Source organism: Notamacropus eugenii, chromosome 3 (assembly GCF_028372415.1).
Source record: "Notamacropus eugenii isolate mMacEug1 chromosome 3, mMacEug1.pri_v2, whole genome shotgun sequence".
Taxonomy (NCBI): Eukaryota; Metazoa; Chordata; class Mammalia; order Diprotodontia; family Macropodidae; genus Notamacropus; species Notamacropus eugenii.
In genome coordinates, this window is record NC_092874.1 from 256,505,685 (window position 1) to 256,517,930 (window position 12,246).

Consider the following 12,246-nt stretch of genomic DNA (forward strand, 5'->3'; position numbering starts at 1 on the left):
ACAGTTTGATATTTCTTCTATAGAGGATAAGTAAACTGACTTTCAACAGAAAGCAGTTGTCTTAACCACTGTGGGATAGGACAATCTTTTCTTTTTTAGATTGAGTATGTGATTGTGTAGGATATTCCCGGTGAGGGATTTCTACTAATGATCAGTTGGTACCCCCTCTACAATTTATAATTTATAGCATTTCTTGTGGCACCAAGAGGTCAAGTGAGTTGCTTGGGATCACATGACAATTATGTGTCAGAACTGGGACTTGGACTCTGAGGCTAGCTTCCTCTCCAGGACACTGCTTCTCCTTAGATAGAGATGATATCAAGAAAATATGTGATTTTGCTACATATTTAACGTTCTCTATTAGTGGCAGGAAAATTGCTTGTCATTGGACCATTCCCATCTGAACCCAATTGAAAAGAATGAGAAGACCAATAATAATAATATATATAACATATATTAAATATAATAAATATGTTATATATAATATAATAATATATATAATGTGATTTAGCAATCATGTTATTGAGCTTTAGGACATGCATATTTGACATGGGACAGCATATCTGATCTTACCCATGTAAGACAGATATTACCATAATTTCCAATTTGAAGATGGGGAACCAGAAACTCAGAAAGTTTGAGTGATTTCAGAGGGTCATACCTCTAGGAAATATTTGAGGCAGGATTTGAACTCAGGCAAGTTCAACACTTTACTATGCCATATTGCTACATGGGACAAAAAGATGCTGCGACTGATTGCATGTTGGAGACTAAGAAAAGGTTAAATAAAACGAGTAAGAGATTTTGAGTCTGGCTGATTGGGAGGACGATGGTGTCATTGATGGAAATATTGAAATTGGAAAGAAGTCCTGCAAGAAGCTAATCATCTTGGTTTGAGGTATGCTGAATTTGAAGTGATGATAGGCTATTCAAGTACAAATAGAATCGATAAAGCAGGATCAGATATTTGGTGTCTTTGGGGGCATGAGAAAGATGGATCAAGGTTGTAGGACGGCAGAAAAGCTTTTCTGGGAAAGCCCCTGAGCTGGTGGTTATTAGAATAGAGTATGCCTCTAAGATGCAGGCCAAAGGCTAGGCAGTGCAAACTACTCTCATTTATCAGCTAAAGTCAAGGTAGAATAGTTTAAAAACCAAAAAGTTCTTCTTTTCCTACTTTTCTTTGTACACATGGGAATGTGCACTGATGTTTTGTCATTATAATTATTTGGCATCATGGGTAGGTGAGAACAGGAAACCAGAACTGTACATTGTTTTCTTCATCTTCTGGGGAGAATTTCTTTTCTCTTGGAGTTCTGCTGAACTAAGGGATGCCCTGAGTATCGGAAAGAATTGAGAGTTTTGGTGTGACATCAGTAAACTGTTTTCTTTTTTCTCTCAGTATGCTGAGTTAAGATTCAAGATATTTTCAGTATTAATATTTATCTTCTCAGCCTATAGACTTTGTGTCTGTTTCAAAGGTCTTGTGCAAGGATATTTCTATGAAATGTACTGATTTTTTTTGGTAGTAGAATTGTTGAGGAAGAAACATACAATAGGAAGAGAAAATCTGACCACATATACAGAGAAAGATCATGGCAGAGGAAATATACTTTAAAGGGTATTAAGAGATTGGGTTTCAAGTTATTCAAGTGAAGCAGATGGAGAGATGTGGGCTGGACCATAGTACAATTAAGAGTCAGGGTTTTTTGAATGGCTAGCTCCAAAGAATTCCTTAGTGTGTCATGTCAGACACCATTGAAAGGAGGCATCCAGTCAAATGCTCCAGGGATTTGTACTTGGCTGTGTTCTGTACAACAGTTTTATTAGTGACTTGGATAAAGGCAATGATGACACACTTATCAAATTTGCAGATGACAATTCTTGGGGCAATCACTAATACGCTTGTAGGCACTATGAGATAGTGGAAACAGTGATGGATTTTGGTATCAGAGCATCTGAAATAAAATTCTGGCTTTGACCTTCTTGTTACCTGTATGACCTTAGGTCAGTCACTTTACTTTTCTGGGTCTCAGTGTCCTTTCCTGTGGAAATGAAAGAGTGAAGTTGGACTAGATAATCTTTAAGTCCTTTCCACCTCTAAATCTATGAACCCATCACCAGAAATATTAGTAATGACTATTGAATGACAAAGTCAAGACTAATAAAGAGGAATTCTTAACCATTTTTTGTGTCTTAGACTCAAATGACAGTATGGTGAAACCTAGGTACCAATTCTCGGAATAATGTTTCAAAATCCATAAAATAAAATATATAGAGTTACAAAAGAAACTAATGACATTGAAATATAGATATTGGGACATCTAGGTGGCACAATGGATAGAGCACTGGCCAGAGGGAGTCTGAGTTCAAATCTGGCCTCAGACATTTACTAGCTGTGTGAACCTGGGCAAGTCACTTAACCCAACTACCTAAAAAAAGAAAGAAAAATAGTTATTATAGCATATTAAAAAAATTCACCAACTCTCATTTAAGAACCCCTGGTAGAACACTGGGTGAAATCAAATACAATGGAATTAATCAGGGCAAATACAAAATTTTAGTCTTGGGATCAAAAAATCAATTTCACAACTACACAAGGTGTGCTGGCATGGCTGGGCATCTCCTGGGCCAATCACTTAACCTCTTAGTGCCCTAGGGCAGAGCAGGTACCAATTGGTACTGATAGAACTTCTTTCCTGGAAGTTCTTTAGATCAGGGCAATCATGGGTTAAGTAAGTATATTTTCAGAGACTGAAGTGAAGATGAGGCATGATGCCTTTATACATTTATATTTGGAAGTGGGACTAAATCCACCCTGATTTTTTATTTCATTTTAAGCCATCATAAGATGGAATTTATGTCTATCGTGGGACAACTCAGTGGTGCTGTGGATAGAATGTCTGTGCTGCCTAGTGTCAGGAAGACCTGAGTTCAAATCCAGTCTCAGAAACGTGCTAGCTGTGTGACCCTAGGCAAGTCATTTAACCCTGTTTGCCTCAGTTTCCTCATCTGTAAAAATGAGCTGGAAAAGGAACTGGCAAACCACTCTAGCACTTTTGCCACAAAGAGTTGGACACAACTGAAACATTTGAACTATGTCTATTATCCTTTCCCTCCTTTCTCTTCTCTACCTAGTACTTGGGGCTTCTTCACACTGGAACATCCAACAATACCCATGACTTTTTTACCCTAGGATAGTCTTTCGCAGTATCTGCCTCCTTCTTCCATTGGTGAGTTCCTTCTGGGGCCTCCATTTTGTGGGGAAGAACAGGCAAGTCTGGGTACCATAGCCTTATAGGCACTATGGGATAGGGACAACAGTCACGGATTTCAGTGTCAGAGGAACTGAATTAAAATTTTGGTTTTGACCTTATTATCTGTATGACCTTTCACTTTCTGAAGTCTCAGTGTTCTGGAATTTCCTTTAGTGCCTAGGACCTCCTTACCTTGGAACATCCAACCATCCATCTAGCTTTCTTACCCTGGAATATCCCTCTTCAAGACCTAACTCCTTCTGCCATCAGTGGGTTATTTTGGGGGCCTCCATGTTGTGGAAGAGAAACATTCCTCTCCCAACACCTCCTTTGAGCTCTCTTTTGTATGTTTTCTTGTCCCATTAAAATATAAGTTCTTTGAGGTCAAGGACTGTCTTTTTGTTTGTTTTGTATTGATATACCAAGCACTTAGCACAGTAAGTCCTTCCTTCCTTCCTTCCTTCCTTCCTTCCTTCCTTCCTTCCTTCCTTCCTTCCTTCCTTCCTTCCTTCCTTCCTTCCTTCCTTCCTTCCTTTCTTCCCCAGGACAGTTTTAGGGAGTGATAGAACTGGTAACAATCAGACTGGTGGCAAGGATTGCATGCTTAGAATAACTGTATTGTCTGAGTGTTGAAATAAGGTTGGAAGATCCACTGTTTATATCAGGAGATATCCTTGTCACTACCTGCATCACTGCTCAGTCTCCCTTCAAATCCTAGGTACATTGCTATAGCACTATAACCTGACAACCATGCCCTGAAAATTACCGCCAAGAAATTCTGGGCTTTGGGCCATTCCAAGGCGATGTAAGCTGGTGGTTCTTATGTAATACTGAACAGTCTGTGGCCCAGAAGAATGCTTTCTTTCTTTTTTACCCTCTAGTTTTTGTATCTGCATTTCCATTCATATTCAAAGACCATTCAGCATCACGAATTAACTAGAAATTTGGTAACAATTTTTCATAACATTCTTTGCCAACTATAGATGATTATGAGTCCAGGGCCAGCCACGTGTGGTGGTTAAAGGCACAGTAGACTCAAGTCATTGAGACATTAAGGACAAGAGAGTGGTGGTTCAGTTTACACAAAACATGACAATGAACACATTCTGAGAGAGACAATTCTAGGGACTCATGTCCAGTGGAGCCTCTTTGGCCTCTGCTACCACTGATTCACATTGTTAATCGGCACTTATATACATTCCACTTCCAGAGATGGACTTGACTTTAGTTCAGATGACTTCAGTGGTAAGTTATCGAATACAGTATTAAAACTGATCTAATGCTTACCTTGGGAACTCTTTGTGATCTTATATTGATTGCTTTCAAATACCATTGGAATTATTAGGGCTCAAGGGTGGTAGTGAAAGGAGAACTGAGTTTGGACCTTCGTTCAAGTCCTGATTCTTCCACTTAGCGCTAGTGTGACCTTGGGCAAGTTGCTTCTCCTCTCTGTGACTCAGTTTCCTCAGAAGTAAAATGAGAGTGTTGGACTAGATGGTGAACTCTCAGGTTCCTTCTTCTAGTTCTGGATCTGTGTTCCTGTGACATTGGATATCCCTTTACCTCTTTGGCTTTGAGTTCCCTCATCTGTAAAGTGAAGGGGATTAACTAGATCACGTCATAGTTCCTTTCTAGTCCTAGGTCCAAGATCCGAAGTTTTAGAAGAAGAGGTATTACTATAAAAATGTGATTTTGATTATTCTCATACCTCAGTTCTCAGATCTACCAAATGAATTTCATAAGCTTTCAAGGACCCAGAATGATGTTCCCTCAGTTTCCTGGTATATGTTGTAAGGGTGTGGCTTTGATGGCTTGTAAGGTCCTTTCCTGGCCTTATGAGATGGGAGATGGTTGGAGCCTAATAGTTTTCTTACCCTGTTCTCTTCTGTGGGGTTGTTGAAGAAGAAGAAGAAGGAGAAGAAGGAAAAGAAGAAAAGAAGAAGGAGGAGGAGGAGGAGAAGAAGGAGAGGAAAGTGAAGGAAAAGTAGGAGAAGAAGAAAGTGAAGAAGTAGAAGAAGAAGAAGGAGGAGGAGGAGGAGGAGGAGGAGGAGGAGGAAGAAGAGCCTTCAATGATGATGATGATTGGAACTTCCCCCTCAGGGGAATTTCTTTTTTGGGGGTGGGGAGGCAGAGTACATAATGCCAAAAATATGGAAGGCTCTAGCAACATTTGCAGACAACAAAGTGGTGTAGTGGATAAAGCACTGGGCCTGAAGTCAGAAAGACCTGAATTAAAATGTGTTCTCAGATACTTACTAGCTGTGTGACTCTGGACATGTCATTTAACCCTGTTTGACTCAGTTTCTTCAGCTGTAAAATGAGCTGGAGAAGAACATAGCAGACCACCCTAGTATCTGTGCCATGAAAACCCCAAGCAGGGTCACAAAGAAGCAGACACGATTGAAATGATTGAACAATAGCCACATTGGCTTCCATTTATCTCAGGTCTTCTCAGAGACCTAGGCTGATGAAGCAAGGGGGAGGGAGAGGCTGTATGAGTAGGCAGCAGGACACAGTAGAAAGAATTATTTATCCTCAAAGGATCTGGGTTCAGACCCTGACTCTGCCATTTACACCTAGAGTGACAAAATCACTTAAGTTTCTGGTTCCCACTTTCTTTATTTCTAAAATAAGGGGTTTTGAATTAGGTGGCCTCTCAAGTCCCTTCCAACTCTGAGTCTCGGATCTTCTGTCCATCATTGATGTAGCTGTACTGAGCAACCAGTTTTCTCCAATGAATTTTTTATGAATTCGTAATGAATTGAAGGCTACCTTTGGAGTCAAGAAGACCTGGGTTTGACTCTCACCTCCAACATTTATGACTGGATCAGTCGTAGTGCCTGGAATATAGCCAGCACTTAAAAAATGCTTGTTGGCTAATTGAGTGGCAATCTCTCTGAGCCTCAAATAACCCCCTAAGATATGTCTGCTAAGTTAGGTTGCTATCTGTTTTGGGAATTCTTACACCCATAGAATCAATCACCAGCCTAATATGTATCAGACACTGTGCTAGGCACTGGATATACAAAGACATAAATAAAATAATTCCTGCCCTCAAGGAGCTTATAAAACAAATCTCACATTTATGAGCACCATTCAAAACTGACATCATGTGATCATAGGTTTAGAATTGGAAGGGACCTTGGAGTTCATCTAGTCCAGCCCCCATAATTTTACAGATGAAGAAAGTGAGGTTTAATGAATTTAACTGACATGCCTGACCAAATGGGAGAACCAGAATTCAAACCCAGGTCCTTTCACAAGTTCAGGGTGTGTTGACTCCTTGCATTGATTGACTGATTCTAACCCATTTCTATCTAACTGTGTATCTGACTACCTTGTCTCTTTCTCTGTCTCCTCTTTTAACTAACATTTCATGTCCTGATAGAATTATTCAACAAATAGTAAGTTGGTGCCTTGAAGGACTTAATTTATAACAGAAAAGGGAATGCTTGAATTCCCAGAGTGCTGTATTTCACTTGATCCTGAGCCACAGAAGTGGGTAAGATATTCACATCCTAGCTGGTTGGGGCATAGCTCTAGAGCTGGAAGGGACCTTAGTAGCCATCTTGATCATCCTCTCTTTTTATAGATGAAGAAACTGAAGTAATGAAGGAATTTAAGTGATTCTCTCAAGGTCACAGAGGTAGTAGGTGGCACACCTGGGATTTAGCCCCAAATCTCTTGACACCAAATCCAGCATACTTTCTACTGCACCACACTGACACCAAAGTCCTCTTAAAGGGAGATTCCCCAAAGGGACGCAAGCAAAAGATGATGTCATTTCTAGTATGGCCATGGTGGCATGAGTCATAAAATGCACCATCACACATAGAAAGTAAATAATTTATCAGTTCTGAATTGAAGTTTATTGTGATCTTAGCAAAGAAAGGATGGTTTGAAAAAAAGCCATGCCCTTGCTTTGATGGTGCATGAAATATCCAGACACTGAAGAAATTCAGGGCCACACGAAAGAGCTAAAGTATTTTCAAATATTGATTTTTCTGCTGCATACCTCCTACTCCTTTCATTCAGGCAGGCACTCCTGGCTTGAAGTATCAATGTGTTTTCAATTCGAGCAACAAGACGTTATTAATAGTTATTATATTTCAGCTGATGTGAAGTAACAGGATTTACTTAGCCTTGAGTGAAATTCCCTTTTTATAATTTTCTCTGAAAAATAATGATAATAATTTACTTTTATACAATGCTTCAAGATTTCCAAAGTGCTTTACAGGAGGTTTATTATTTTCATTTATTAAAATCCAAGTTTCTCTTATAAAAACCTAATAGTCTTACATAGTTACAAAGGTATGAAACACTTTGATAAATATGTAATTTACAGTATTTAGACATGTCTTAGAATATCTATTTTTGGGATGGATAGCTGGATGAAATAGGGGAAATTTAAATGACCAATCTCAAAGTTAGAGATAGAACAAGTTAGGAAGCTGGGTACCAGGGTTCCCAGGCTGTTCCCTGGGAAGCAAGGGTTAATGGCAGACAATTGACTGGACACAGCCAGGCTAGGGAAGCTGTTTCTGTAGCCATGGAGATCCAAGCCACAAGGAGAAGGAAGGGGCGGGAGAACTGGAGGATTATAAGAGGAGAGCTATTGACAATTGGGTCAGGGTGGCAGCTGGGGCTTTGCTGCCAAGAGAATAAATAGCCCTAGGTCAAAACCAGTAATGCCAATCTACAGGGCAGGGGAGCAGGATTCAGGGAACCAGAGTCAGCAGGATGGTTCTGGAGACTGACTTACTGTTTTTCCCAATGAGTTCCCTTTTCCCATTGCTTAATGGATCTTGCCTGCATGCTGTTCATTTTAAGTTCATAGATTCATAGCAGAGCTGGAAGGGATCTTTGAGGTCATCTGGTCCAGCCCTTTCTTTTTTACAGAGGAGGACACTGTACAAAATCACACAGTCAGCATCAGAAGCAGGATTTGAACCCATGTGTGATCTTTCTAAGATCCAATTCCATACAAACCATTAGGAGGCTTCCAGGGACCCTGAGGTTAGTGGTGAGTTTTAGGTGAAAGGCTGTCCTCAAGGTGAAAACATAGAGGATTCTTATAGGTTCCCATTTTCATTTCTCCAGGCCATAGGTCTCCCAGTCCACAGGAGTGTCTTGAACATAAAAAAAATCTAGGACAGTACTTATGATAAGAAAGACAATGTAATGTGTAAAGAACACTGAATTTTGAGTCATAGAGTCACTGCCGTTGATGACTTTGATAATCTTGGGCAGGTTCCTTGACCTCAATAGGTTTCAGTTTCCTCATCTGTAAAAATGAGGAGACCTCAGTAGTTGGCTTCTAAGGTCCCTTTTAGCTCTAGATCTATGAATCATTTCAAAAGGGGTGCCCAGTTTCCTTAGTTGCTCTGCCTCCAACTCCTTTTTTCATTGACTAGCCCCAGAGTGGCCAAGGACCCAGGGAGTGGAGTACAAGGTACAGATATCCTCATAGCAGTAATTTAGCTCAATGGATTCAATCAATTAATGAACATTTATCCAATGTTTGCAAATGTAATGGGGGTACAGTCCATAAGATCACAGGATTATAATTTTAAAGATGAAAAGAACCTTGGAGGTCAATCTACTAGCCCCCCCTTTTTATAGATGAGAAAATTGATATTCATGGTGGTTAAATGACTCTTAAGGTCATAAAGGGAGTGGCAGTTTGAGTAAGGATTTGAACTTAGGTCTTCCTGACTTCAAGCCCAGCATTGTATCCATTGTATTACCTAACTGTTATCGCTGGTAAAGTCACTGGGTTACCTCTTTTCCACAGAAGCATCCAATATACTAATCTTTCAATTCCTGTGGCTGTTGTTGTTTGGTTTTCATTCTGGAAGAGGGCCATCACATCAGGAAGGTGATGCCATGACTTGCAAGTGAATTGGTTTTAAGTGAGGGAGGGCTATGAAAAGTCACCAGCCTCATCTTTTCCTCTGGAGCCATCTGGGTCCAGTGGTGAGATATAAATCAGGACAACTGGATATGGTCCCAGATACACTGGGAGATCTTGCCTTTTAAAGCTAAGATCTTTCCCATTAGGCAAAGGAATCTTGCCATCTGACAAGCTATATGCTGTTGCTCATTCTCTAGGAGTCCAGTGTAGATTAGTCAAGCTCTTGGCTTCCTGTAGAGTGGCCTGATTACATGCCTATTCTTTCAGGTAGGTGTCTATCATGGGCATTATTATCTGTATTGGGGACCAGGTGGAAGGGAATGTGAAAGCATTAATTGACAAAGAAAAGTATAAAATGAATAGAAGGTTTTGCAGCAGAAATCTTTGGTAGAAAGAAGAGACCAATCACTCCAGGATCATAGACCTAGAGCTGAAGGGGACCTCAGAGGTCATCTAATTCAAACCCCTCATTTTTACAGATAAACAAACTGAGACCCAGAGAGGTCAAGCAACTTGCCCAGGATTTCACAGATAGGAAGTCTCAGAGGCAAGATTTGAAACTAGGTCTTTTGACCACAGGCCCAGAGCTATTTTTCTATAGTATGCTGTGACCTATAAAAATATTATTAGATGTCTGTGTTGACAATGATGTCATTCGATGCCACAAAGTAGGTAGCCAGGTCTTAAATGTATATTTGTTGTTAAGCTCACTAGGACTTTTCCTACCCTAATCAAATGGAATGCTGGCCTACTTTACTTTCATATCATAATGATGATAAGTGTTATAACAACCAAGATACTGCTTAATGCTGTCCATTTTTTTAGGGGCAATGAAATGGCACAGGAAGACCTGAATTCAAATCCAGCTTCAGACACTTACTAGCTGTGTGACCCTGAGCAAGTCACTTAACCTCCCTGTGCCTCATTTTTCTCATCTGTAACATGGAGATAATAACAGTATCCACCTCAGAGGGTTTTTATGAAGATTAAATGAGTTTAATATATGCAAAGCTCTTTTCAGATCTTAAAGTGCCATGAAAGTGCTAGTTCTGATGGTGGTGATGAAGTAGACAGGTGATGTAGGGAATAGAATGCTAAGCTTGGAGTCGAGAAGATTGATTTTAAATCTGGCCCCTGAACCTTATTAGCCGTGTGACCCTGGGCAAGTAACAACTTCTGATTGCTTCAATTTCCTCAACTGTAAAATTGGATAATAATAACACCTATACCCCAAGATTGTTGCAAGGATCAAGTGAGATAATATTTGTAAGCACTTAGTATGGTGCCTGGAACATAGTAGGCACTAGATAATGCTAACTATTATTATTATTTTTCTAATTTATTCCACCATTGTAGAGGTATAACTTGACTTATAATATAGTAAATAGTTCTAACCAAAAGCAGGAAATAAATTGGGTTCCATAGATTGAGATGAGACAGGAAGACAGCCCATAGAAATAGACAAGTCCTCCTGGATAAACTGGGAAGCCATTGTGTTGATCATGAAAACTTCAGAGCAAAGGGGGAAAAGAGCTGTTTTACGGAGGGACATCTGTGCCCAAGATGCTGTGATGTTCTTGAGAGGGGGAAAAGCAAATTGGTGATTCAAAGATATGACCTCCCAGGAGTGTTGGTGTGAGGCTAGGTTAAGAGGAGCTATAGAAGTTCTCATACAGAGGCAACTAGATGGCTCAATATAGAGCACTGAGCCTGCAGTCCAGAAGATATGAGTTCAAATCTAACCTCAGACATTTACTAGCTATGACCTTGGACAAATCTATTTAACCTCTGTTTGATTCAGTCCACTGGAGAAAGAAATGGCAAGTATCAATAAATTCCCATGGACAGTATGATCCACAGGGTAGTGACATAATTGAAAGATTGAATAACATTGACCACTTCACATCAGACCCTTTGCACAAGTTTTACCATCTGTGTGATCAATGTGCAAGCATTCATCTTTTCTGAAAATATGAGGGAGCTGGATAATGTGCCCTAAGGTCCTTTTCAAATATAAATATACTTGGGAGAATTCAAGTTCCTTGAAGGCAGGATCTTTTTTTTTTCTTTTTAATTTGTGTCACTACCAGCTGGCACAACATTTGGTATTTTAAACAGGCATCTCTGGTATCATGTGTTCTTAAGTCATGAACACCTGTTAAGATAAATGCTCTTGGAAAAGATCCATGGTGTTCATTCTCTGAATTCACTAATCTCATAGACTGAACAGGAACAACTCCCCCTCTATCCTGAAAGAGAGAGTTTAAAGACGTAAATAAATAGCCCTAAAGTTGAAAGTAAAGTTTGAAAAGCCTAAGACATGGAAAATACTCCAAGCCATCTAACACACATACCGTGCAAGAATCTCTCACAGGCAATAGAGAAAGTAAAAAAAAAACCAAATAAACAAAAGCAAACATGAAGGACCATGGGGGTGGGGTGATGGTTGGAGGGAGGGAAAGAGAGAGAAAGAGAGAGAGAGAGAGAGAGAGAGAGAGAGAGAGAGAGAGAGAGAGAGAGAGAGAGAGAGAGAGAATATGAGCAGAGACTGGCATCCTAACCACATTTACCTTAGACTGCATGGTCCTGACTTTGCAATGAGTTATGAGGTCGCCTGTTTCTTAGTCAGGCTTCTTCTTAGAATAGCACGCCCAATTACATAAGTAAAATGCTTCCAAGTGAAAAACTCTCCGAGGTCTTTCACCACCCCAGATTGAATTGGAGGAACACTTTTGAGAAGCAAGGCCTTGCCAAGATGCTTATCACATGACTCAAGGAGAAAAGTGCTGGCCAGGCTGTTTTCGGATGAAGATGGAACTTTGACAATACTTCAGAAGAAATCTAGGAGTGTCTCAAAAGCCACTTTCTCCTGGTACTCCAAGAAGGCAATGGGCACTTTAAACAAACCAGTCTGAGGCTCATTTTTCGTATGCAATTCTTAAGAAGATTGCTTTGTTCTTGAAATTTAAAGAAAATTGATGTATTTTATTTTTCCATCACTTCTGTTTGCTTCATTATTAAATGGATATCTTGTTATATTAAGGGTGGGATATGTGCAGGAGGGTTCCAAATTTTGAT

At 39.9% G+C, this 12,246-nt stretch overlaps 1 non-coding gene across 1 annotated transcript; it reads right to left on the bottom strand.

Annotated features, from left to right (window-relative positions):
* Nucleotides 1-9,810: 9,810 nt before the first annotated feature.
* On the bottom strand, nucleotides 9,811-9,938 carry LOC140497941 (U6atac minor spliceosomal RNA). The gene has a single exon (XR_011964942.1). It is a non-coding gene; the product is annotated as a U6atac minor spliceosomal RNA (small nuclear RNA).
* Nucleotides 9,939-12,246: the final 2,308 nt, after the last annotated feature.